Source organism: Ambystoma mexicanum, chromosome 6q (genome assembly GCF_040938575.1).
Source record: "Ambystoma mexicanum isolate Mex_15411 chromosome 6q, UKY_AmexF1_1, whole genome shotgun sequence".
Lineage (NCBI taxonomy): Eukaryota > Metazoa > Chordata > Amphibia > Caudata > Ambystomatidae > Ambystoma > Ambystoma mexicanum.
The window spans coordinates 1,321,763,493-1,321,791,347 of NC_090937.1; the positions used below are offsets into that span (position 1 = coordinate 1,321,763,493).

Sequence of the window (27,855 nt, forward strand, 5' to 3'; positions counted from 1 at the left end):
GTAATGCATGTCATACCAAATGAGCAAATATCACAGAAATCTATATCATCTTCAACATTAAGTGTGCTTTTGCAAACTTCCACCAGGTATAAGAGTTCACACGAAGAGTATCTTGGCAATAAAACCCAATAACAGGCTCATTGCTAGAGTACTGCAGACATCCTAGCCGAGGTTAAGAAAGATGCAGCCAGGTTTTGAGGACTCTAGGGAAAGACTGATGATTCTCCAGCATTGTTTCTTTCATATCTATTCACATGCTGTTAGAATATCCCGTCGTCAGGCTGGCAATCGTCTGTAAAATTAAAGCAATTTACATTTAAAAATGTTAGTGAGAATTCTCTGTTAAGGCTAATTTCCCAAACCTAGTGTGTCCCCCAGCAGCTTTGCTGGATTTTTGGGGTTTATTTGTTTCTCCTGCTAAGAGTGAGACTCTTTTTCTCCCACTCTTAGGCATGATTTGAGAATGTCCTTTGACTGTGAATGTGTTTTATGGGCTATGGGGTCTTTTACTCCATAGGGCTTCATGTGTTTTTGGTATGTGTTACACAGCACCCTCAGTGCAGTAACACAGGGGTGTCATAGTGACCCCCAAATATAGACTCCATACCCTGGGACTGACTACTGTCTCCCAGGGCATGTAAAGTCACCATTGGCTTTACTAGTCTCAAATTGTGAACAGAACCAGTACAAACCATCATATTGTGGAAGTACTGGTAGGGGTAATTCGATTGCCCCTGGGTCTGTTTTCCAAGGGGGCACTGTCCAGTCCCCCCTTGTCGAGTTTCTGGCTGGTGGCAGTGGATACCACGCGAAATATTCCACCAGAATATTTCCTATGGGATTTTCCCATTGATTTTAAACGCACCACTTTTTGGTGCAATGTTAAAGATACCGCCGGTTTATTTATTTAATATTTATTCCCAGGTCGGGTCTTTTTGCCAGGACTCGGTTTTAAAATGGCGTTTGTGTTCGCCTCTGAAACTCTAACCCAAGTCGAGCCCTTTGTTCCACTTTTTGGCGGGCTTCTCCACAGAAGCCCTCCAAATGGTGCCACTCTGTCTGAGGTCTACAGGATGTGTGGGAGGGGGATTAGGCACCCTGGACTGAGTTGCCTTGGCAACTCAAGTCGAACTCTTGTGTGATTGGCCCAGTGGTGAGCCACCCGGCTCACCAATTAGCATGTTTGAGTGACAGCTAGGCTGTTGAATGGGGTTTTATCTGCATAAAAGCAGGGCTTTGGGGACTGGAACTTCAGAAGTCGCCACAGGACCTAAAGAATCCGAAGAGGGGAGAAGCTGAGCCATCTACGACGACGACACCACCGGTGGAGCCCTGCTGTACGAACTCACCACTTCCCCAACGACAGAGGAGATCTTCTTCCAGGAGAGTCTTCTTCCCTTTGAGCTGGTGGGACCAACCAGTTCGCCTTTTCCACCTTCCTGGACGTCTCGTGGTCGATCGCCCGTGCCAAGCACCCCGGTGGCCGGATAGCCACGCTTCACCACTACCTCAAATAAAAGGGTCGTACCTTTTAATCGAGAACTCTGCGGCTGGTTTCTTCCCTGGCAGTGCAACGACCTCCAGCTTTCTTCCTCGTCGAGATCATCTCTTCCTCTGGAAGAAGCCACGACTTGCACCCGCTGCCAGGAACAACTGCCACCATTGGAGCTTTCTCACCATTTCAGGTACTGTGTCCCGCCTGGTTTCCCTTGCAACAGATTGTCCAAGGTGTCCCTTAAATCCTTGACTTTCTAACTGGGTTGACCTCAGACCTGCTAACTTTGCCTTTCTGAACTGATCCAACCTCTTTTTGACTTTTCTGCAAAGACTTTGAGTGCATTTCCGCCAGGGGTGGACTGGGAACTAAAAGAGGCCCTGGAAATTATTACTGGGGACCAAAAGAGGCCCTGGAAATAATTTTCAAAGTGGTCCCGTATGACACATTTTCAGCAAGCTCAATGCTTTTCCTATGAGAGAATATGGAACTACCACACAAAAGAGGCCCAGGGTGCAGAGGCCCACCGGGAAATCTCCAGAGTTCCCTATAGGCCAGTCCGCCCCCGATTTCCGCTGTGTGATCTTGGGCACATTCCGCCTTGCTCTCTCCAAGAATGGGCCTGGCCTATGAACTTTTGGCTCTACAGTATAGACCATGCCTTTCTTGACTTGCTGTGGTTTCTTAAGTGTTGGTACTATGTTATTTCCATACTCTGTCTTTTCTCTCCCTTATTATTGGAGTGCCATCTACGGTTACGCGCTCGCCTCTGTTTTGCTAAATAAGTGGTGTCTTAACCTAGACTTGTCGAATAATTAACTAGGGAGGTGTATATACTTATAGTGACTGTGTTTGAACTTGCTTGATATATTAGTGCCAGTGTATTTTCATAAGTGTGTTTTTAAATAAATAATTATATACTTTTATGCCAAAGCTCTGGTCAGTGTTTGCTTGTTCTACTGTATTTTTAGCCCTATTGTGTATACTCTATATACTGCCTAACTCTTCTTGAGAGAAGTCTGACTGCTCAGCCACAGCTACCAGGTAAATCTGGGTGGGGCAGACTGCTACCAATTGGGTTTACTGCTTACTCCTGTGGTCTTAAACTTTTTGCAGTGGTCCCTAAGGGAACTGCACAGGTTTCTGCCTAACAAAAACCGATGTCACATTAGTGCTCTATTAGTCATTTTGGGGCACATTGACCCACAGCCATTTGACAGTTCGCCCTTGGCTCCATCCCCAGAGGCGATCTTCAGATTTGTTTACTGCATGTTTAGTATTGGGAGTCCCCAAAAACCTCTCCATTCTTCTACGAATTGTTGGATATTTGTTCATTTTTTCTACTGTTTATTCGATTCTTTACCACGCCAGTCCCTTCCTCCGCACATCAGTGTTATTGTCCCAGCTTCTCTGCGCCTCCTTAGGTGCTTTCTCGGTTCCTTTATGCTGAAGCCTTAGACTTGTGTCTGTGAAGCTATGGCTGACATCAGGAAGAAGAGCATTTTCAAGGTCTGTTCTACTTGTCACTTGAAGAACGTATATGTGAAAGATCTTCACAACGACTACCTCTATTGTCTCTATGCCGACCACAAAATCATTGACTGCACCATCTGCCAGCCTTTTTTACAGGAAGACACTTGCGGACCGTCACCGAAGGTTGGTGACTTGGTTGGACGATGGTGCTGGAGCCTCTCATACGGAATCTGTCCGTATCAATGCTTCTCTCAGGCAGAGCATGCCCCTAGAGTGTACCTCTTTCTCTAAGAGATAAATCTCCCATGATGACTCCTCCTATGCGAAAAGATCTAAAAAGGGAACAACCCGATCTCGGGCCGCCACATCCTTCTTCAACAAAACGCTGTCTACAACTTCTGCTGGTCTGCACTCATGTTCTGCGAAGAAGCGCTCCTTGATACTTCCTGCTGGCCGTTGACAACGTCTACAAATGAGGCGACGACCCATTAGCAGGTCGTCTGCTATTCGGTCGATGACCCTGTCTATGGCCCCGTCGAAGTCCATTCTGACGACAACCTCATCGACAACTCTGTCGACAGGACATTGGATTTCATAATAATAATAATTTCGCATTTATAATAATAATAATAATTTTGCATTTATATAGCGCTACAAACCCTCAGGTATCTGAGCTCTGCTTATTGTTACCCACGGTGTGTGGTGCTCATTTATCGACCTCGGAAGGATGAAAGGCTGAGTTTGGCCGTGCCGGGATTCAAACCTGCGTCAGCATGCTCTTCACGGATGTCAAAGCGAGCGCTCTACTCGCTGTGCCAATGGCCGGCTCATCAACATCTGAAACCATTACGATCACCTCGACCATGACCAAGGTGCATGCTTCTTTGTCTACGGCTCCGAGAGGGGTCTCCCAGTCCGTGGATTCAGCGTCTGTGCTTTTGGGCCTTGCCAAGGCCTACCCGTACTCATCCACTTTTCACGCTGCCCCCATATGTTCCTCCTGCTGTTCCCGGGGCTTCTATAGTACCTCCTGTGGACATATTGCAGAATTTGATGGTGAGGAAGGTGTGTTTTCTGACGGAGATTCCGTGGATCTGCCACAAACTATTCCAGCTGGTGCTTCGGGGACTATTCCACCTCCATGGGCAGTTCCTGCTTCCACTGGGCCGTCTCCAAGGTGGCTGCCACTCAACTGGAGCCACGTGACCTTTCTATGGACATCCTGACCACACTACAAATTGTGGTCTCTGAGTTGCAACGTAGGCTACCTGCCCCATCATTGCCTCCTCGTCAAGACCTTTCTGCTGGCCCAGTCCTGCTCTACCACCTTCTTCTGGTTGCCTCTCATGTGGTCAGGCACCTGCTCTTCCTCTTCCTACCACTGTGTTACAGATATGGAATCAGAGGATGACTTCTCACTGTGATGGTGGAAATGCATCGGAGGGACAAGGCCTCCGTATCCTTGTCCTTTACTGCTTTTTATCATGTGTTCTGTCGTGTTTTCCACACAGGAGTTCATGTGGGACTCCTGGCGGTGCACCTCTCACTTTTGGTTGGGTGTACAGACCCATGGGATACCCTTTTAGCACCCATGGGTGGGGGTACAGCCCTGTGCCCCTAGTGTATGTTTTTGGGCACCTGTGTATGGCCCACAGAGCAGGGTTTGGGCTGGTGGTAGCTCCATGCTGAATTTGATAGGTGCTCGGAGTATCCTCCATTGGGGATACCCAGGCCCTGCCATTGGAATCAGTTGATTCCTGATAGAAAACCAGATGGACCCCATGGCCTCTTGCTTTCTATTGCCTGTTACCTTGTTTTCACAAAGTCCTGGGAAGCCCTGACTCTGGCCCTTCCCCCTGACCGGCTGTTGGGTGGAAGTTCGATATATGGTGGTGTTGTGAAGTCCAGGCCAGACTGGCTGGAGCCTTCTCAGTGACTGTATGTTGTGGGTACACCGTGTGGGTGGGACCTGGGTGAATGGAGTGTGTGACAAGTACGCATTCTGTGTTGTGGGTGTCTAGTATCTGGTGTTTGACACAATGACTGAGACAGCCCTGCCCCAAACTGGTATGAATGCAGTGTGGAGTGTTGAATGGCTGGGTACTTTTCCCAATACACATAACTTGTTGTGAGTGTCTGGAGAGAAGTGAATGGCCTGAATGTACTATGCACCTGATTGGCTGCCTGCCTGCATGAATGCCCTTCTGACGATTGGTTGCCCGAGTGTGACCCAGCAGAATGAATGGGAGATCAACTAGTATATCTGGAGGCCTCTCACTGCTAGAATTTGTGTTCAGAAGCTGAAGTCCACTACAACGAGTAACTGGAGTAACTGAAGCTTGACCTTGAAGCCCTGCTGGACGAGAAGAATTGCTGTTGCTCTCCTTCACAATCTGAAAGCTGCTGTGCCTCCAAGGACTGACCCAGAGAGGACCTGGTAAGGCGCCCTCTTCCCGAGCTACGAGGGCCATCGTGCACCAGCAGATCTTTGCCAAAGCTCCCTGGTAGACAGACCTTCGACAGGTTGCCGACCCGAGACGGGGACTGCCGCAGAATCACAAAGAGAAGCGCCCGGACTGTTGTCCGCCACTGTCGACGACTGCAATCGCCGACCAGAGCCGCTGTGCTCCCGTTTGCCTAAGACCTTCATTTGATCCAAGGACACTCTCGTCCGCGTCGTCACCGCTGTATCTTGCTGGAGAAGGCCTGACCGTCGACACACCGAGTAGCATCCACCGGTGGGTTTCCTGCCACCCAAAGACCACAGAGACGCCGACGACTCGACGCCCTTGCTGGGCCACAGTTCTTCAAACTCTTTGCGGTCCAGAACTATCGACACCGAGGTGCCCCGCACGCCTCTTCCTTGCAGGACGTTTACGCTTCCCCGTCAACGAGCACCGCTAGGAACGAAGCTGCCACTTCACCGTCGTAGCTCACCCTGTTCTCCGTCGGACGTTCGACCCGTGACTCCTGCCTTAAAGGGAGGGCACTCAAGAAGGGCCGTCGATTCCCCGCCGAGGAACGCTACAACGCCAGTTACTTTGGGGTTGCAGAACTATTGGGAAGTCTATTGGGAACAATATATGGACTGGGCTTGTATCTTTATTCTACAGGTTGCCCAGGTAGGGGGGGATCTCCATACAGAGCTGTGTTTAACGGTAGCGACCAGTATTCTGCCAATTGTTCAACCATCTTGCTTTCCTTCCTCTCTACTGCTGCTTTCCTCTTTATTGATCTTGTGACATTTTTAACGTATAGTTGATACACTTTAATGAGATCTGATAATATTTGTGGTACCACTGTAGAACTGTATATATTTACCATTGTTGATTTTCGGAGCACAAAGTGAGTTATTGTGATAGTGTACATAACTTTGAATATTAATTATATAAAGACTGTGTTTTAACCGATACAGTATGCGGACATTCCTTTTTGGGTGCTTGGGTACTACACTGTACTTAAGAACCAGCCTGCATCACCTCCTGAGAAGCTAGGCCTTGATTGCTCGACCACGTACCAATAATAGAGAATCTTGGCTGGGGTCCTCTGTGCCTCTCCTACCATATAGAGAGCGGAAGTACAGACACCCCCCTCCAGTCTTTACACTCACAAGGTAGTGTGTCCACTGTAAGAAAAGATGTTCGAGGGGATTGGGTCCTCCGACGTATTCCATCTATGACATGTAATCACCACAGCTGTGCTGCTTCGGAAACTTTTTTCGGCGTCTGCATCCTGCGTCGATGCGCCGTCGTCGAGGACCTCCTCTGACGTCTGACGTCATCCGATGTGATAAGTAGGACGCACGACGCCCGTAGCCTCAGTTCCGTTTTTTCCGCGAACGTGTTGCTTCGTGAATCTCAGTTAACGCCTCGACTCTTTGGAGTTCTGTTCTTCTCGGTTCTTCGAACCTGTTCGTTTTTGTGAAAATCCTTTGTGTGAAGATGTCTTCTACTTCATCTTCGACCCCGCGTCTGGGCTTCAAGAAGTGCGGGGAGTGTGGGTCCAAGATGTCGGTGACGGACACGCACAACGCCTGCCTCTGGTGCCTCGGGGAGGCCCACGACACGGATCACTGTATCGACTGCCAGTCGCTCACGTCCAAAGCCTTACGTGAACGTAAGAAGAAGTTGTCGGTAGGTCGGGTGTCCAAGCCCCGGAAGTCAAAGTCTGCAGGGCTTTCGACGGATGATTCGAGAGGAGACTCTCCGCGTCATCGTCGGAAGTCTCGTGGGTCTCCTTCTAGGAGTCGGTCTCACCACTCCTCAGCCTCTTCGAGGCATTCTCGGAAGCGCTGACACCGGTCGTCTTCCAGGTCCTCTTCGGAGGACTCTGCCCGGCACGTCGCTTACCCCACCAGCCGTGCGACGCCAGAGGAATGGGCTTCCTTCGGGAAGAAAATGCTGGTGATTCTCGAGTCGCAGGGTACTAAGCCGTGAGAGGTCGAGAGACACCGCTCGCAAGAGTGGTCGGCACGAGTCACAGGAGAGGTCCCGTTCGGACAAGGGGACTCGTTCTCGACGTACCCGGTCCTCGACGCGTTCCAGACCGTGTGCACCTGTGATGTCTTCGAGGAAGACATCGACGTCTGAGGCGTCGAGGGCGTCGACAGGCTTTCTCGAGGCTCCGCCTCCGAGGAAGTCGTCGAAGCCGTTGACGCTCAGGTCGTCGAAGGACACGCTCGGAGCTCCGGCTTCGAGGACTGTGTCGACGCTGCCGATGCTGCCGGCGCTGCATCTGACGTCAACGCCGATTTCCTCGACGCCGATCCACTCGGCGCCGATGCCTGTTCTCTCGACGCCGGCGCCGAATCACTCGACTCCCTCGACGCCTTTCGTGTCGGAGGTACCCCATGGCACGGGGGAACCCCCTAGGAAGGCTCTGGTTAAGGGTGCTTTCTTTTCGCCACCTGGAATATATTTCAGAGGCGGATGAGGATTCTGATGGCCTGGTTCCTAGTCAGGTTCTAGATGAAATTGTCTCGGGCCATAGTCAGTTTGACGATTTGAGGCAGTCACTGCATGATGCCAGTGGACTGGACACCTCTCCGGAGTTGGAGTTTTGTAGGCCTGAGCCTGGCTCTCATGCCGATTCCTCGTACCAACGCCTTATGGCTAGGGTTTCTGAGTACTTGGGATGGTCTGCTCCCCCAGGGGAGTTTGTGCAGGATGATCTCACGGACATCCTTGATGTTGGTCCCCCAACTGACCCGGTACTGCCGTTCCATATGGCTTTACAGAGAAGGGTGGCGGCGGCTTGGACTGCTCCGGAGAGTCTCCCGGCGGTGGGCAGGTCCTTGTCGCGAAAATACGGTCCAGCCAGTAGCGACCCCTGCTACTTGACCAGGCACCCCACTCCGGAGAGTTTGGTGGTGCAGGCGGCCACGGCCCCGGCAAAGCAGGCGTCGTACCCTACCATCCCTCCTGATAGGGACGACAAACGTTTTGATGGCTGGGCGAAGAAAGTGTTTTCTTCTGGTGGTATGGCGCTTCAGGCGGCCAACTCCATTTGTGCCTTGTCTCGTTTCACACACACACTGTGGAACTGTGTTGCGTTAGCGGCTGAACATATTCCCGAAGAGGACGAACGGGATGGTTTCCTTGCTATGGTCCAGGATGGTAAGGATGCCATGTGTGAGTCCGTTCAGTCGGGTTTGGACTTGGCTGAATGCGTCAGCAGGTCCATGGCGGGGAGCACCGTGATACGCAGATTTGCGTGGTTGCGGAAGTCGGGGTTTGCTCCTGATGTGCAGACCCGGCTCCTCAACATGCCCTTTGACGGTGAACACCTTTTTGGCAGCAAGGCTGACGAGAGCCTTGAGAGGTTGCAGACCTCAAAAGCTGCAGCGAAGTCGTTGGGCGCTGCAGTTCGCCAACCTCCGCCTTTTCGTCCTAGGCGACAGCAATGGAGGGGTGGTTCCTTTCGCTATTACTCGTCCTTCAGTAAAGCGAGAGGAGCTGGCAGTCAAAGAGGCCAACGCAGGGGTACCAGAGGTGGACGACAGGGTACCTGTGGTGCCAAGGCCGCTCGGGCAGTTGCCTCTTTGCCCTCAGGTAACGCCGCAGCCCCTACCACTCAGTCATGAGGCCATGCCCCATGGTTCGCCGGTTGGGGGAAGGCTGGCGCAGCATCTTGTAGAGTGGCGTGCCATTACTTCAGATGTGTGGGTTCTGGAGATCATAACCCACGGCTACCGTCTTCCCTTTCGGCACAGGCCTCGTGACAATCCACCGGGGCACCTCTCTCCGGATCCGCTCCTTGCGCAGGAAATTCAAGCCCTGCTGGAGAAAGGCGCCATAGAACTGGTGCCTGTAGCGGAGAGGAACAAGGGATGGTATTCCCCTTATTTTTTGATTTCGAAGAAAGACGGGGGATTGAGACCCATCATGGACTTGCGCGGTTTGAACAAACTCCTAAGGATGGACAAGTTAAAGATGGTTACCCTCTCTCAAGTCCTCCAGGCCCTTCAGCTTCAGGACTGGTTGGTGTCTCTCGACCTCAAGGATGCTTACTTCCATGTGCCGATCCATCCCAAGCACAAGAAGTACCTGAGGTTCACGGTTGGCGACTCGCACTTTCAGTTTCGGGTCCTGCCGTTCGGATTGACCTCCGCCCCGAGGGTTTTCACCAAGCTCATGGTGGTGGTGGCAGCGCATCTCAGGCAAGGGGGTATTCACGTCTACCCCTACCTGGATAATTGGTTGATCAGGGGGAGCTCTCCCGAGCAGGTCCTGGATTATTTTGGCCATCTCGGAGTGTTACCGCTTGGCGGGTAAGGACCCACCGGCTGGCTTGTGGGCCCATTCTACCAGGGGTATGGCTGCATCTGCTGCCCTGCAGAGGGGTGTTCCTATTCGCAACATCTGTGATGCAGCCACCTGTGCTTCAGTACATACATTTGTACGTCACTATTCCCTCGATTCCATCCGAGGACAGGATCTGGCCTTTGGCAAGGCGGTCCTTTGCTCTGCTATTTGATTGGCAATTCTAAATTTTGATTCTAAATTCTTTCCCTCCTACTTGCTCTGGTACTGCTTTGGGAGTCTGTCATAGATATGGAATACGTCGGAGGACCCAATCCCCTCGAAGAACAAGTTACTTTCTTACCTGGTAATGTTCTTTCGATGGGATGGTCCGACGACTTATTCCAAAATGGCTGTGCCACGAGATTTTCATTTGTTCTTTGGCCGTATTATAGTTTGGCCTTCTTACTGCCCTCTCAGGTCAGGAAATCCATTGGACGGGGAAAATTCTCTGAAATGTGCTAATTCCCTCCACCTTAGAGACCCCCGGCAACTTTGCTGGATTTTGAGGGCTTGGTTTTTTTTAACCTGTAGAGAGTGTGACACTTTTTCCCACTCTCATGTATTTTATTGTGATTTTGAACACTGTTTCTTTTGGATGTGGAGTCTGACAAACTCCATAGGCATCATCTTTTACATTGTGTCACACAGCACCTTCAGTGCAGTGGCACAGGGAAGTCTCTCAGATTTCCCAAAGGTTTAAATACCTTTGTTAGGCAGAATTGCATGCAGTACCCTTTGGGACCACCACATACAATTAGTATGTGGTGGTCCCTGCTGGGTGATTGACAGCTAGGCTGGAATGAATGGGAAAGAACTGAATAAAAGGCAAGTCTTTTGGCTTGTAAGGCAGAGTCGACCACTGGATGGCGGAACCGAAGAAGAACTTAGAGGGTACCTGCTGCAACTCCTGGACCGTTGGTTTGCCCGGTGAAGCCCTGCTGCAGTGCAAAAATGCCAAGTTCGCATCGACAGAGAAGCCCCTGCAAGGACGATTTCTCCCCTTGAGTTGCTGGGACCAATCGACTCCAAAGTAAGCCATCTGGACATCCATCTCGGAGCTGGTTGAATTTCCACAGAGCTGCTGCTGGAAACCGTATATACAGGGAGAGGAACACCAGATTGTGTGTGTTGCTTTTAAGCTGACCTAGAGCTTTTGGAAGATCCTCTGGACTCCTAGGAAGCAGGACTGACCGAGCCTGAGTGTGGGACCCCAGAAGCAGGGAAAGTCCATCTCGACAGCCAGGAATCGCAGTGTTGCCATTTGCGGTAGGCGCGAGGAACTGAAAGACTGAACAGCCACTGAAAGTGAAGTTTGACGGTTGCGTGTTTTGACTGTCCCAGTGCATTGCAGGAGGCCCACGACGTCCTCCCTCTTGTCCCCACGACTGAGGCCCAGGAACAGTGAGACCTGCAGAGCTGCACAGGAACAGAAGTCATCTGCTGCATCTTTTCTTCATCTTTAAAGGTACTGTAAAAAGTCTGAGAGAACTCACCTCTCAATGTAAAGTGCTTGTAATGTCTATAACTCACAAGTCTAATCAGCTTGTGGCCCTTCATTTGATTCTTCTTTTCATCAAAGACTCCTAAGAACTTGTGCAAAGACGTTTCCATTTACTTGCCAGAAGTGCTTCATCCTATACAAGACTTTTGCCCATTGACTTTAGCTTAGCCTATTGAACTGAATGACTCTTCTAGGAAAATCTAAAAGTACTTGCCTGCTTAAGAACATTTGTGGCCTCTTGTTGGTCTAATAATAAGAGTATTGTAAATGCTAACAGTAAGATATTAATGTACCCTAGTTCTTGAAGTCACCTGTGGGTGTAGGTTGTGTCTGTGGGCTACCCAAAAGGGTGTTTAGTGTGTGTGTGTGTGTGTGTGTGTGTGTGTGTGTGTGTGTGTGTGTGTGTGTGTGTTTTAGTTAGTGTTAGGTCGCTCGGGTCCGACTTCGCCCTGTGCGCTTATGTGGTGACTGGTGGTAATAGGTGATGCTGCTCGGGACTGCTCCTGCTGATTAGTTTTGGCGAGCACTCCATCCTGCTGCTTCTGGCAGGGGCGCTTGTATTCCTTCACTGGTCCCTTGCACGTGGTGGTCCAGTCCTGCTGCGACTAAGCCACTATACTTCAGGTTAGTGTTCCTGTTTGCCTTTGTCTTTCCTCGTTTGTTTTTGTTGTATTGTAAAGTTTGTTGTATTGTATTGCTGTCCGTTCCACTTTTGATGTTTGCTCTTTTGCTTTCTTCCCTTGCAGGTTATTATGCCGGCCCGGCAGAAGCTACGGAGCTCGAGGCGACAGCCTGGAGGGAATGAGAAACGAAGCTGCAGCGGTACAGTAGCTGGTAGGTTATTAACTCGGGGGCCCACTGTGTTGAAATGTGGCGCGGCCCTAGGACGTATGTTCTAACCTTGTCTTTCTTTTTCTTCACAGGGTCCGAGTTCATGGATGCGGAGTGCGGTGCTGCGGCGTCGGGATCAAGATCACTGGACGTCAGGAGATGAGTCTGGAGATGAAGCGATGAAGCACCGGTTTCCTGGAGGTGAGTATGCAGGAGAACACCTGGTTTCAAAGGTAAGTAAACTGGTCCAAGCGGCGGTGAGCGCCACGTTGCATGCGAGTGCACAGTAACACAAAGCACCGGCCTTAAGGATGGAGCAGCTTATATAGCTGAGCTTCTGAAGCCACGCCCACCAGGTTCAGCCTGCCTGCCACACCCGATGAGTCAGCCCATGAAGACCAACCCTAGGGAGCCACACCCGATGAGTCAGCACATGAGGATGTTCTCTGGAATAAAGGCTTTTCAGCTCCTGGAAAGTTCTTGTAAAATAAAAGCACTCCTGCACTGAAATAAAGTGTTCCTGCTCACATCTCAGTATGAGCCTGGCACCAAAGGCACCAGGACTGAGTCTAGCCAGGGCCCCTGTGAAAGTGAGTCAAGTGACCCATTGTCCCCATCACTAGATGGTGTGGATTTTGTGTTCTAGGGCCTGTAGCCATGACAAGGAAGGGGGCTGGAACTATCTAGTTCCAATTCACATCTGTAGTGCCAGGAAGTCTCAGTGTGGGGCAAATGTGAAACCAGTAATTGTCCCTAATTGGACAACTACTGGCTGTCTAAATGGTGCAGTTTGTTACCATTGATGGGCTTGGAGTTGCTTCCAGCTCAAATTTTGGATAAACCGAGGACCTCTGTAGCCATTTCTTTTATCGTTGGAGCCAAGGATCCCTCGAAGACGACTCCTGAAGTGGCATAGCATCCTTTTCAGTAGCTGGCCTGGGGAAGTTCTGCTCTTCCTCCTGATCTCCGAACACCCGGAGTGGTGCTTCAACCCTTATACTAGTGGGACCAACCAGTCTTGATGCCTCCTTGAGGATCTAGCCCTTTAGAGCCTTTGAAAGTGTTTCTAGACTGCCCGCTGGACTGACCAGCACTATAGGCTTGTGGCTTCATCACCAGAAATATATCTGTTCCACTTTCAAGCCCTGAACTTCAGTGGTAGCCAACTTGTGCCACTAGTAGCCTTCTCCCCGAATTTTTGCTTTCCACCTTCACAGGAATCTGGCCAGAAGGATGCCTGTCCTCGCCTGTGTGCAGAACCCGTCGCTGGAACTCGCCTTCCTCCAACCTGTGAAGTGTCCTGAAGAGGTTTGCATCGGTGTTGCATTTTGCTTGTGAAAAGGGTTGCATCTTGCATTTCCATTCAACCAGAAGAATCCACGAACCTGGAACTCCTGGGCATCTCTCACTGGAACAAACATCAGAAGATCGAGCCGCCAGCGACCCACAAAGTCATCTGGAACAATTGGATTCAAGTGGGTAAGTAAACATTGGTGTGCCAATCTCCCCCGGTCCTCCATAAAATAACATTGGGAACCTGTCCCTTTGCCTCCTAAATCCATTCCACTCACCTTTGGTTGTTGAACCTGGATCGGGTATCCTGTCCCTGGGTTAGCGTTGGGTCTGGAAGAAAGGAAATCTCTTAAATAGTTGTTGAACTCTAAAACCTCACCCACACAAGCATATTGAAGCCTTACTACTACTACTATTATTATTATTATTATTATTATTATTATTATTATTAATAAAATATTCTTATCACGCGCAATACAACCATGGGTCTCGGTGCCCACTACAGACACAGCATTCTAGTGAGAAACATTGTGGCTCATGTGACTTTCTGGCACAAGGCCCCCTTCATTTTAGGGTTTGGACTGCTTAAATGGTATTGGGTAATATTATCCCCACCAATAATATCTCCATATATATGGTCATGGGGGTAAGACCATAGGCAAGATTCTTAGTGGGGATAATTTATGTGGTTAATGAGAATGGGGGTTGCTGGGGTGTCCCCCGTTCCATTAAAAAAAATTATGTGGGTTGTGGGGGTATCCCCCGCAGGTTCCATGGCTTAACGCTGCAGAAATATGGCAATATTCTTGTATGGCGATATTTTTGTGGGGATATTAACACATGAAACCGCTTAAATTAGGACATTGTCTTGTGTTCTGGTTCTGTCATTTACTGCATCTGAAATACTTACCTGAATTGCTGATTACGTTATTTGATGTATATTTGAACCTATAGTTACAGTTTATATTTGTGTCAGTGTTGTGCGATAATACTACCTGTTAGATTCATTTTCCAGTGTATTCAGAAGTCCTAGAATAAATAACTGTATTTTTATACTTGACGGTCTAAATTTAATTATTGTGTGCCATGCTGTGTGGACTCATTGAGGGCCCCTGACGGCACTCACACTCTACTTAGACTGACCCTTGGCCACACTCTATTGCTACCTTCATTAGGTTTTGGCTAACCTCGAAGTTCCTTGTTCGCTATAACTACAGTGGCCTCCTAAAGTCTGATGATGATGAACCTGAGAAACCTCTGCTCAGAGCCCCCCCCTGATGAGATTGCTTCCTTTCACGCCCTCATGGCTAGGTGTTGCTAAATTGTCCAATCTCGTCCCAAAGGAGCAAAAGAAGAAGGAAGCAGTCGAGAAAGTCTGCGGTTGCCATACCTGTCCTTGAGGACATCTGGGAAGACAGTCTCTTGACCATGAGTAATCATTTTTCTCCAGCATTGGATCTTTCATGGATTCACATGCTTATATTCCCAGTCTGGCGACGGGGAATATTCTAAGCATGTGACTCCATGAAAGATACGAATGCTGGAGAAATGGAGTTATAGGTAAGAAACTATTCCCTTCTCCAGCATTGGATCTTTCATGGAATCACATGCTTATATTCCCCGTCGCCAGACTGGGAACCCTGTGAATCCATGAAAGATACCAATGCTGGAGAAATGGAGTTACAGGTAAGAAACTATTCCCATCTGCCCCTCCCAAAAAGGATAGATTTGGAAAGTACAAGATTCAGAGACTAAGTGTCTATGGACACGACCCAATCCAGACTGTGTGGTGTCGGCTGCGGCCCGAAAGCTGTCCGCTAACTCATCCTCTCCATTTTCAGTCCCACCTGACAAGGAGGGCAAACAGCTTGATTGCTTTGTAAAGTGCAATTTTTCCAGCATTGGATCTTTCATAGATTCAGATGCTTTAATATTCCCCGTCGTCAGACCGGGAATCCTCAGTGATTTAAATAATTATTAAAAATGTTAAATACATACATTATTTCCATAGATATATGACTAGATTACCCATTATGATCTATGAGCCATTCGCTTGTGTAGTCCCTCCACTGGTCCTTTATGGCCCCAACCAATGAGGTGTCGGGGCTTAAGCTATGCCCCGGACAGCCATCTTTATATTTTTCACTGCAGTCTAACAGACAGAGGGAATCCTATAGCTCTCTGACCTTTTCATATATTTTTCTCTGTTAGGTATGTTTGTTTTACACAAATTATACCTTTTTGAGATCTCCTGTTCAAGCGCTTTCTGCTCTGTGTTTCTGGGCTCTGTGTTTCTGGGCTCAGAAAACACTTTATTTCATAAAATCGTCGATTGAAATCCTCTTCAGAACATGGCTGAACTTCCAACTGTCAAGAAACCTTCCCTATTCAGGGATTGCACGAGGTGCATGAAGAAACTTGTCTACATTAAGGATCCTCATGATCAATGCATCTACTGTTTATATCCTCATGATATAAATAAATGTGACTTTTGCAGGACGTTTTCCAGCAAGACCCTGCAGGATAGAAACAGAAGGCTTCTCCTCCATTTAGAAGCCAAAGGTCTATCTTCTGACGAAAAATCTGCCAAGACAGCTCCTGTATTTTCTTCTAAACCATCTGAGAAACAAACTTCTAAGATAAGGGCCTCTTCAGTGGAAAGGAATGTCTAACCTTCTCACAAAAGTAAGAAGAAGGTGGATATACCCCCTTTAAAATCTGGGGATCACAAGAAACGGCATCCTGAAGAAAAAACCACCTCCAAAGGTAAGGAGGCGTTTTCAAAAAACGTGGGGGTCAATCGACAACGGATAAACCGTCTACGAGCAGTCATGGTAATAAAGGTCCATCCATGGTACTGAGGAGACAGGCCTGGATGAAGGCTACAAATTTCAGACCGGAGGTCCAAAATCAAATTTTGGAAATGCCCTTTTATGGGCAAGACTTATTTGGCAAAAAGATAGATGACCACTTCAAATAAATTAAGACAGACACGGCTCGAGCCATCAGTTCACTTAAAGGTAAGGACAAAGACTGCAGTTCCTTTTGAGGCGCATCTTCCAAATTCAGAGGTTTCAATCATCCCTCCTATGGCCAGAGAATGCAGGGAAACACTTACCAGGACAACAGATACCACCAAACCTCTATCAGGTACTCCCAGAGGGGAATGCGTGGCTCTACCCAGGGCAAGAACCAGGGTAAGCAAAACTGAAAAATCATACCTTTTCTCACAGCGTCACACCCCGGTGGGGGGGTGAGTAAGCCGATTTCTCCATCGTTGGAAGTCAATAACATCGGACAAGTGGGTGTTACAGGTGATCCTAAAGGGTCACACTATAGAATTTCTAGATCAACCTCCCTTGCTCCCACACCTCGCAAGCTACATCTTTTAGGACATGTCCTGTCCGAGATTCGAAAACTGCTCCTAAAAGCAGCCATCGAACCAGTCCAAGACCAACAGAAGGGAAGAGGTTTTTACTCCCGTTTCTTCATGATCAAGAAGAAAAACGGTCAGTGAAGACCTATTCTGGATCTAAGAGCGCTCAACAATCGAGCGCATCAAATTCAAGATGATATCCCTGCAAAGATAGTTCTTCAGGGTTGCAATAGGGGAGTTACACTTCCATTTCCGTGTTCTCCCGTTCGGCCTAAAATCGTCTCCAAGAGTTTTTACCAAATGCCTTACACCGGTAGCGGCAAAACTCAGAAGGACAGGAACAGAAGTCTTCCCATATTTGGACGACTGGATGATAAGGGCAAGCTCATACAAACTCGCATGCTTGGCAGTCTCTAGAACAATAAAACTCTTAAAAGGGTTAGGTTTCTCCATCAACGAAATGAAATCCTGTCCAGTGGCCAGCAAAAGAGTTCTCTTCCTGGGTGCGCACCTCGACACCTTCATCCCCAGGGTAAGACCCTCTGCGGACAGAATAACAGCGTTTCTCCACTTGACCTCATGGTTCCGAAACAGAACGGCAACCACGGTACACTCTTACAAATCTCTCCTGGGCATGTTGTCCTCATATATATATTCCTCATACCAAATTGCAGGCTTCACATGAGACCAATCCAGGAGGCCCTGGACCACCAATGGAAACTGGCATGCGGCTTGTGGGAGGATACAGTCCAACTACCGCTGACATTACTCAGTGCAGTTCGATGGTGGAACTCACCTCAAAACCTGTCACAGGGGATGCCCTTTCGGGCACCAACATCTACCCTTCTCCTCAGGACAGATGCATCTCTGTCCGGCTGCGGGGCCCATCTAGAGGACCTTCAAAACAAGGTCACCAAGTCCTTCAAACTTGGTCCACTCAAGAATCTCAACTGCTCATCAAGGTCTTAGAACTCAAGGCAACACAGTAGGCACTGAAATCCTTCCTTCCGGTATTAGCCGGCCAGGTGATTACCATCCAGACAGACAATACGACCTCCATGCATTACACGAACAAACAAAGAGGTACCAAGTCAGAAATCCTGTCACAAGAAGCTCAACTCCTATGGACATAGGCACTGCAGCACAGAGCACAAGTCAAAGCGGAACATCTCCCCGGAGTGGACAACGTCCTAGCGGACAAACTAAGCAGAGAGTTCACGACTTCTCACGAGTGGGAACTAGACGAGAAAGAAGTCCAACGGATATATTCCAAATGGGGTCATCAGCAGAGCGACCTGTTCGCCACGAAAGCCAACAAGTAATGCCACAAATTCACCTCCAGGTACCCAGAACATTGGTCAGTAGGAGATGCGTTCTCGGTGGATTGGACAGGGAAATTCCTTTTATGCCTTTACTCCCATCCCTCTCATATCGAAGTGCTATGCCGACTGAAAGAACAGAATTGTTCAATGATCCTGATAGCTCTGGATTGGGCCCGGCAGATCTGGTACTCAACTCTACAACACCTCTCCCGTTGGCCCCCGATTCACCTCAAAGCTCATCAGGAGCTTTTGACGCAGCAGAACCGCAAGGTCCTCCACCACAATCCAGCGAGCCTATCTCTCAAGGCCTAGTTCCTGATCAGCGAAAACTAATGAATCTAGATTTACCTGCAGATTGCTGGGATATTATCAGGCATCTAGAGCTCCTTCAACTCGAATTACCTATACCCGAAAATGAACTTGTTTCTCCAAGTAGTGCGAAACATCCTTGGTGAACCCTCTCACAGCATTGGTGGAACAAGTGATACCCTACTTACTGCACTTGGCCAAAGCAGGATTATCTATATCCTCTATCAAGGTTCCTTTATCGTCCATGGCGGCATATGCAACGAACCCAGATAAACAATCATTGCTCACTCTACCAGCTGTTAAGATCTTCCTAAAAGGGCTTATGCGTACTTTCCCTCCTACACCTACATCAGTGCCATCCTAGAGCCTAAACACAGTACTGACAGCTCTAGTGGAACCACCTTACAAGCCTATTCGTAGATGCAACATGAAATTCTTATTGTGGAAAACGGCTTTCTTGATAGCCATCACGTCTGCCGGGAGGATCAGTGAGTTACAAGCTTTATCATCAGAACCTCCTTTCACCTTGTTCCACAAAGACCGAGTCATTCTGACAGCACATACGAAATTCCGTCCCAAAGTTTTGTCGGAGATGACTCTTACGGAGCGCATTGTCCTCCCTACTTTCTTCCAGAATCACACATCTGAGGCAGAAAGAGCTCTACACTCTTTAGATGTGGCGAGAGTCCTAAAGTTTTATCTACAAAGAACTAAGGAGTTTCGCTCCTCTAACAGATTGTTCATTGTTTTCTCAGGACGCACTAAAGGGGAACATATCTCAAAACAAAGCTTGGCACGTTGGGTCTCTCTATGTATCTCCCACTGTCATCAAGCCAAAGGCGACCCCCTCATCAAACCTCCTTCGGCGCACTCCACCAGAGGGAGAGCAGCTTCAGTGGCTTTTCACACAGGGGTAGCTTTGAAGGACATTTGCAGAGCCGCTACCTGGAGCACTCTGCACACGTTCGCCAAGCACTACTGCCTGACAGAAGATACCAACAAAGAATCTGCAGTTGGCCAGGCAGTGCTCCGCCATCTCTTTGCATAAGGTAGGCTCAACCTTCCTCCCGCCTTTCCCTGGGTATGTAACCTTGGTGTTGCTGTATGCAAAGGCTCGCAGACTTTTTTCTTATGTATTTGTGTATATATGATGTGGGCAAGTTTTAAATGCTTGGTATTCTATTCAAGCATCTGAATCTATGAAAGATCCAATGCTGGGGAAGTCTTAGTTACTTACCTGTAACTGTATTTCTCCTGCATTGGTACCTTTCATAGATTCACATGCGCCCACCCAGCTACACTGGAGGCTGCTCCTACTCTCAGCAACCATCATACTGTAGTCTCTACGGTTCGAAATCTGAAGATGGCTGTCTGGGGCGGCGCTTAAGCTCTGCCACCTCATTGGTTGGGGCCATAAAGAACTAAAGTGAGGTGGAGGGACTACACAAGTGAATGGCTCATAGATCATAAGGGGTAATCTACAGTCATATTTCTATGGAAATAATGTATGTATTTAACATTTTTAATAACTATTTAAATCGCCAAGGATTTCCGGTCTGACGACGGGGAATATTCAAGCATGTGAATCTATGAAAGATAACCAATGCTGGAGAAATACAGTTACAGGTAAGTAACTAAGACATCTCCACTGCTGCAACCACCATTAAGGCGTCTAATGGCATGGCTATCCCGTCCTGCTAAGACAGGGGGATGATATAAAATGGGCCCTGGATTTCCTTCTGGATGATAAGGACCTTTGCAAAGGGGCAGTGTTAGGTAAGATTTTCATATCAATGATAAATCTTCCTGACCTCTGTCAACCCCAGAACTTTCTGCTGGACTAATATATTACTTTTCCCCATACCTCAGTGAATGGGAACCTTTTTCCCCACTCAGTCTTTTACTCTTTTTATGGGTGTCATTTTAATGACTCTCCATAGTACCTTTTTAATGTTATCCTCTTTGACAACGTTTGGCACATAATGCCTATTGTTGCTGGGTTGCTCTTGGGGCTCCCCTTTTAACTTTCTCTAGCTAACCTTGTGAGTACTACAGTCCCCAATGGTAGAAAGGATCTTTGGATCCATTTTACATGTTATTAGGTGATACCAACACCCCCCAACTTATGTGGATTGCTGGGGAGATGCAATGTATCCCCTCTCTCATTCTGTTACAGGGACAAGCTAACCTTTAATGGCTGGTGGCAGTGAACCGTTATGTAAGAATTGGTGTAGTAACACTGTGTTGGACTACACAACACTTATCTGCTTGGTATTAGGTAACCCACTTTTTGGTATAGTTGTGTACTACACAGGTTGGTAGTGTGACTGAGCAAGAGGGGTAAATGTGAGCTGTAGAGTTGTAGCAATGAAATTCGCATTTACAAGTAACCAAGTAACACTTATACTCAAGGTTTCTGTTATAAATATTTATTTATTTAACATCAATTTTTAAATATGAATTCTTTAAAAAGGGCAATGTATGTAGCAATCAAATATACTTTAAAATACTTTGCAGGATCTTCACAAGTTAGTGGATACTCTTTGGATATGCTCTTTACACAATTCCTACACGCGCAGGTGACTTAATTCACAAGGACAGTAATGAATTTATATATCACTAGTTATACTTTGCAGATTCTGAGGTTGCAGAAAGGAAAGGTTAAAGGAAGGAAAAAGGTTAACAGGTTCTCGGTATAGGTGAGGACAATTAAATCTTCCAATGAGATCTAGACAAGCCTTTCCCAGCAATAACAGTTTTAAACAAGTTATCACCTATGAGGGACAGAAATATTAAAGTCAATGGTCTAGAAGAGTCTGCAGGGAGCCAGGACAACCAAAGTCAATTGGAGCACAGTCTATGGAGCTGAGGCCCTTCTTAGATAGAAAAGTCGTGCACAAAGTAGAGAGTTTGTAGAAATCACCTGTAGAGTCACAAGCTGTAAAGCCTGTGAAAGGAGAGCTGGAATCAACTGTCAAAAGCAGCCAATGCAAATCGCAGCTGAGAAAAGCACAGCCAAAAAGACAATGAGGCAAGTACCCCACGTCTAAACAGTATCTCTGGTTTGAAGAAGAGTGGTCCAGCTGGATTCTGTCCTGTTGCAGCGATGCAGACCCAGGGTTCCTGATCCTCAGTCGTGGGGACAAGAGGGAGGACGTCTGGAGGCGTCCTGCGGCAGCAATTTGGAGGTCGTCGGCAGCTACGGGCTCTTTTCGGTTCAGCTGCACTTCACGGTTTCAGGTAAAGAGCACCACTGCTGATCTTGGATACCGGTTAGGCTTCCATCACTCCTTGGGTCCTGCTCTCTGGTGAGGGAACTCAAGCTTGGGTCGTCCTGCTTCTGGCGGGTCCTTAGTAGACTCCTGGAGCTAGTCGCCAGATTTCAGACTTTGCACTCGACTATGGATTTCTCGACCCCTGGCACTCTGGTTCCTTCAGCAGCAAAGAAGTACAGCCAGTCTGGGGAAGGTGGTCCAGTAGAGTTCGTCTCAGGGTTAGTTTGTCCCACTAACCCAAGGGAAGAAGTCGTACCTTCCAGAGCATCTCTTGTCGATTACAAAAAGGAGTTTCAGCATAGCAGCAGGGCTTCACCAGGCACTTCAAAGGTCCTGGAGGATGCTGCAAGCTTTGTTCACAGTTTATTCGTCAGATCTTTCTCCCAGTGGTCGACTCTGCCTCTAGTCCCAAAACCTTTGCCTTTTAAGCAGGTACAGGCTAGGCTGTAAATAAAACAGCAGCATGGCTGTCCTGAAAGGACGGCCAGCCAAACAGGACTGGTTGCATTCATGCACTCCTAGAGACAAAAGGACAGGGGAGTTTCAGGTTCCTCCCTCACATCATGCCTTTCCAGACACACTGAAGCCAGAGTCGGGCTTCAAGGCTGAAGCCCGCCAAAGGCAAAACGAACAAAGGGCTCAAACCTGGCTGAAGGCGCAGAGTATAACCCAAGAAAGACCTTGCAAACAGAAAATGGTGAAAAAAGAAGACCGGGGCCATTTTGACACAATGGTCACCCATGGGTGCTGTACTGCAGCTGAGGATTCTGCCTGCGGTGGAAAAGCACAATGGCAGGAAGATTAAACCACTGCCACCAGCCATTTAAAGTAGTGAGGGCAACAACAAAAAATGTTGCATTAGAATGTAGGATAAGAGGCTACTAGGTAACCCCCAGCACTCCACATAAGATGGTGTGTGCTTGACCTACAAAGAGAAAAGGTAGGTAAAGTCTACTTTACTATTCTTGGGAACAGTAGTTCTCACAAGAAAAGGTATTTAAACCACAGAACCACAGAAATTATCTGTGACACTGCACTGAAGGTGCTGTGTGTCACCATACAAAAAGTAGATGCCTATGGAATTTGTCCTCCATAACCAAAGGAAAGGCATAATCCAATTCAGGTCAGAACAGCATGAGTGAGTGAGCAAAAGGTCTCACTCACTCCAGGGTTAAAATTAAAAAGTCCTAAAGTTGAGCAAAAGTGCTGGGGGGTCTCTAAGGTTGAAGGGAATTAGCACAGAAATGAGAATTCTCCCTAACATGAACCTTTTAACTAATTTGGTGCATTATAACGCTTAACATAACTGGGAAAAATATGTGCCCAAACTGACACCCGAAGACAGGTGGTTGCTAAATACAGCTAAACTGGTTATCACAGAGTGGGGAGTAAAACTGTATGGAATGTTAACCCACGACCCTGCTCGAAACGTGCGTTAATGATATGCAAGTTCAAATTCAATGTCGTAGGAATGTTTTTGGTTGTTTTGTTTTGTTTGTGGAGTTAGTTGTATTGGCACTGTCTTATTGAACTGTCACGGTACGACGTGTAAATGCACTGAAATAATGATAATGTTAACTTGAAAGATTGTAACGCTATTGAATAAAATGGCAATAAAAAGACCCTAAAATAAATTAACTAATTTGGTGCACCTTTACTGCATGCTCTTTCCACAGCCAGCTTTTTAATGGTACCCATGGCCCGGTCTTCTTTTTTCGCCGTTTCAGTATTCCTTGTCCTTTCTTGTTCCTTTCCCTGATGTCCAGGGTTGGAAAATCCTTAGTCAATTTTATCTTCAGCGGGAGACCTCGGTCAAGACCGCCCATGCTCCAGAGTGTCTGTGAAGGCAGGAAGCGAGGGAGGAGTCCAAATCTCTGCAGCCCTTTGTCTTCCAGCCTGACTGCGAGAATCTAGTTCAAACTGGGAGGCTGTGTGGCAGCACTCACAATCAATGTGCTGAAAGGACTGCCAGCCCCCCAAGTTTGAATGTTGCATGGCTGTTTGATTGGCTGCGTTCCTGCATAAAAGTCTGATCCTGGAAGCTGAAGAGGTAGTCGACCACTGGAACTGAATCTGAAGAGGAAGATGAAGAAACCACAGCTGAAACGATTTCCAGCGACAGGAGAGCCTGCTGTGTGACTGGAGCCTGCTGTAGCCCTTTCCTCAAATCGACCTGGGAGTCCCGAACACGAGGACTCCTACCCAAAGTCTGGTGTGATCCACTAGTCCCAGGAAGACCTGCATTTTGAGCCATTTGATGTCTTGCTGCGACCTTGCAGGGCTGCAATACCCCAATACCCTGGGACCTTGAGTCCTTGTGTGGATCAGTCTTCCGAATCTTGCTAGAACTTTGTGGACATCCTGCTGGACCTCCAGAGACTTGAATCGAGTCCGAAAGGTCCCCTCACCGGAGTGTGGAATCTGACCAGCGATATTCAGTCGTCTTTTGGCTCCTGAAAAAAGTGCCAAAACCACAGGCTGCTTCCAGCCATGAAGAAACTCTTGCCTGGAGCCTTCTCCTGTGATCCCTGCTGCAAATGTCCGTCCAAAGTATTGATTTCCCTCTTCTTGATAAAGGAATCCATCAACCAGGTTTTTGGCTGCAGATCCTGAAGTCTGCCTGCTGCAACACTTCTTCTGTGCTGAGGTACTGTGTAGGCTGGGGTATTTTATCTATCTGTGATTTCTGAATAGCTTTGGGATAGTTTCTTTGATTGGGATGCCGCTTATCAAGTTCACCCAGGCCCACTGCAGAATCCTCCTAGGGTGTCGTCTCTGAAGTCCCTGGACCTTCAACTAACTTTAAGGTGAAATACTTACTTGTTTGAACAGTCTTCCTCTGGAACTCTGCCTTTACCTGCAACTGAACCCCTAGGCGGGTACCTAGACCACTAGGGTCCCTCTTCTGCCTCTGAGTGAACTTGTGCTATATAACAAGGGACGGACTGAATAAGTAAAAGGTTCTGCCTTGAAAGGAAAGTGTTCAAAAGTTACTTACTTGTAAAATAAGTTGGTTGGTAACTGTAACTCTGAGAGTGAACAGTTACAAAAGTTCTTACTTAGCTTGAATGAATGTTGCACTATTCTGATTAGTATATACAAGGTTAATTTACACACATGTGAATTGATTGTGCCTCTCCCCCAAAAGTAATGTTTTTTGTTTCACTTTACTATTTCTGGTAGGCTTTATCTGTATGAGTGTCCCCAATTCGGTCTTGCTTCCCCTGACTGGCTGTTAGCCTGTCTAGAATAAGTATGCCTTAGGTTATACTTACCTTTTACGCTGCTGGTAGCTCCTTTAATTAGTATATAGGGTTTACTTATCTTGTGTTCGCTATGTGCCATTCCGAAACAAGTTTAAGATTTATTGCTTACCTCAATCTGTGCTGCACTGATCTGAAAAGCAACTGTAATAGTATATTACAACATTAGGTTTTACCTGCCTAGAATAGCTGTGAGCCACTCCTGAAAAGTGTTCCTTTAGGTGTAGCTGACCTTGGTCTGCCCGGTGCATCCAAAATGAGTGTAAAATAAGCTATTGCTTATCTTAGACTGTGTTCCACCAAGCTGAAAAGCAACTGTAACTATATTTTACACCAACAAGGTCTTACTCACCTAGTATAACTTTGTGTTATCACAAATGTAGTAGAGGTATATACTGTTCCTTGAATCTGTGTTCCACTATTCAGAAAAGTATATTTGCAAGTTGGTTTACTATGCAATTTCATTGTTGAGTATCACTGCATAACTGACAGTGTCTACTACCCTTTTATTGCTGAAAGTAATCAGAAAGTAGCTATTGGTTTTACTCCCCAAGAATAGGTGTGACCTATACTAAATGTGTACGAGACTGGTTGACTTACCTAAAATACTGTTAGTTTTCTAAATAAGGTATATGCTTTGGTCTGTGTACTTTAAAGCATGGTCTTGTGTTTTTATAATGTGTTTATATGATCTTGATAGTACTTATTTCCCCCAATATTTATCTGGGCCTACTTGTATTTGAATAAACCATTTATATTTACAATACTTAGTGTGTCAGTGTTTCTTTCGACCATACGTGTTTAAAATGTCTTTGTACTTTATTCGACAGCCCTCTCTTCCTCCTAAGATAAGCCTGGCTGCTCTGTCTACATAAACTCAGGTGATAGAGCCTTATACTAAGAGTGGAGTCTTGTACTGTCTCGGTTGAATGGTTTTACTAAGACCTTTGTTGGACTTGGTCGTCATAAAAAACTGCCCTAACATATGCGTTTCCCTGGGATGCTGTCTGTATGGTCTCTCAGTCTCATAAAGGAATTCCTCAAAGGACTGTTTCTCTATCTCCCTGTCCGAGCCACTGCTCCAGCTTGGGAATTGAGTGCGGTACCCCCTTTCGAGCTTATGCACAAAGCCTTTGTAAGGTTTTTATCCTGCAAGGCCGGCCTGTTGGTAGCCATCACTTCTGCAAGGTGTGTGGGGAAAATCCAAGCTCTCTCGTGCACACCTCCCTTCTTGACTGTCCATAGCTCCAAGGTGGTTCTTCGCACAAACCTGATTTTTATGGCCAAGTTTCTGTTTTCTTTCCACCTTAACAACCCTGCGGTGTTGCCTTCCTCTTCATTTCCTGTGGAACGCTTTTTGCATTCATTGGATGTGGTGCAAGCCCTGAAATTCTACATCTATCGCACAAAGACTTTCTACAAATCCTTTCAGTTGTTTGTGGCTTTTGGTCTGTCTGGCATGGGGAACGCTCTTTTTCTAAATTGTCTATTGCATGGCTGCTGTTCCTCCTGCATTTGGTACTGTTATCAACTGGCTAACAGGCTCCTGCCTGGCAGGCCTCCAGCTCATTCCACAAGGGCAGTTGCTGCTACAAACAGCTTTCTTCTCTGGTGTTCCCCTGCTTGATATTCGCAGTGCTCCCACATGGAGATCTGTGCATACCTTTGTGAGTCTAGAAATTACCCTCCCATAGCATAGGCAATGTATTTTGTTGTCCGAAGACCAACCGCCTCATATATTCGGTATTAGAAATACAGATTCATCATGAACGGAATAGAATCGCCATTTTGTCTAATTTTCGCTTCTTGCTTTCTGTTCAAACTGCTTTGCTGTAAGCTTATTCTATTCCGTTATTTCATTGTTGCTCATGCATAGAGCAAGGCCGCAAGATACATGTCGAAACACAACGCAGGCAATCCAGACAGCAAAGCCGGGTCTCCTCCCTCACAAGTCCTTGGAAGTAAGCAACAATGCATTTAATCACTACGCAGGTGCCAGCTAGTCTTGCTGATGCGGTAGAAATGGTAGGAACAAACAATTAATGGCTTGAATTATGCTCTCTTTTACGGCCCCCCCTTTACTGAGCCCTGTAGAGCGAGTTGACCCCTAGCACACAAATAGAAACTAGAAGATAGCAAGGCCTGGAATGTGTGTCTCCCCTGCACGCAGCTTGCTTGAAAGAACAGGAGCAGTGTGTTCCCTAAAAAATAGAATCATGTCTGCAAGTTCGCAGATTGCAAACTGTTGCTAAATGAATGTCTGAAGGTGTCATATTTGTCACAATTGTCAATCATCAAATCAATTTCAAAGGAAATACATTATGGGCGGTATTGAACATGTTATTACTGATCGTGAGATGTTCGTTTTATATATATGTAACTGTTGTAAAATGTTTGCTCTCTTGCGTCCCTTGGGGTCTGGAGACACACGTTGCGGGACGTGAGACCCAGTTGGCCAACTGAGACTATTTGCTTTGCAGTGCTTCATATTCCAACATCTTTAATGTAGTACTACTATGGTACTCATTAGCATTGGTTCAACAGGTCTTCAAAAACATAGGTAATATAGGTAGTGTGCTTGCCCGACATCTTACTCTTATGACCTTTTTATTCCTGTTGGCTTTCAACAGACCGCCATTTCCTATGGCTTCTGAATGGAAGTCCTACTTCATAAAACTATTCACATTTCTAAAATGACCTGGTAGAGACTAGATGTTGTAGAGTAAATATTATTTTTTACAAACTAATTTTGCCATGGTCTCTCTTATGTCTAACACCACCATGTTATGTTTATGGCAACCACCTTGCCTGATTGTGGAACATTCATAATGTGGATGAATAATTATATGCATCAGTGTCCTCCGAGCAGGTTCATTGTTTCAAAGAAAATGTAACGCAACTGACCAGTCTTGCA

At 47.2% G+C, this 27,855-nt stretch overlaps 1 protein-coding gene across 2 annotated transcripts in view; it reads left to right on the forward strand.

Moving 5' to 3' along the window:
- The window catches only part of BOD1L1 (biorientation of chromosomes in cell division 1 like 1), a 926,227-nt gene that overhangs the window by 721,681 nt on the left and 176,691 nt on the right, over positions 1–27,855 (forward strand). The window lies entirely within an intron of this gene.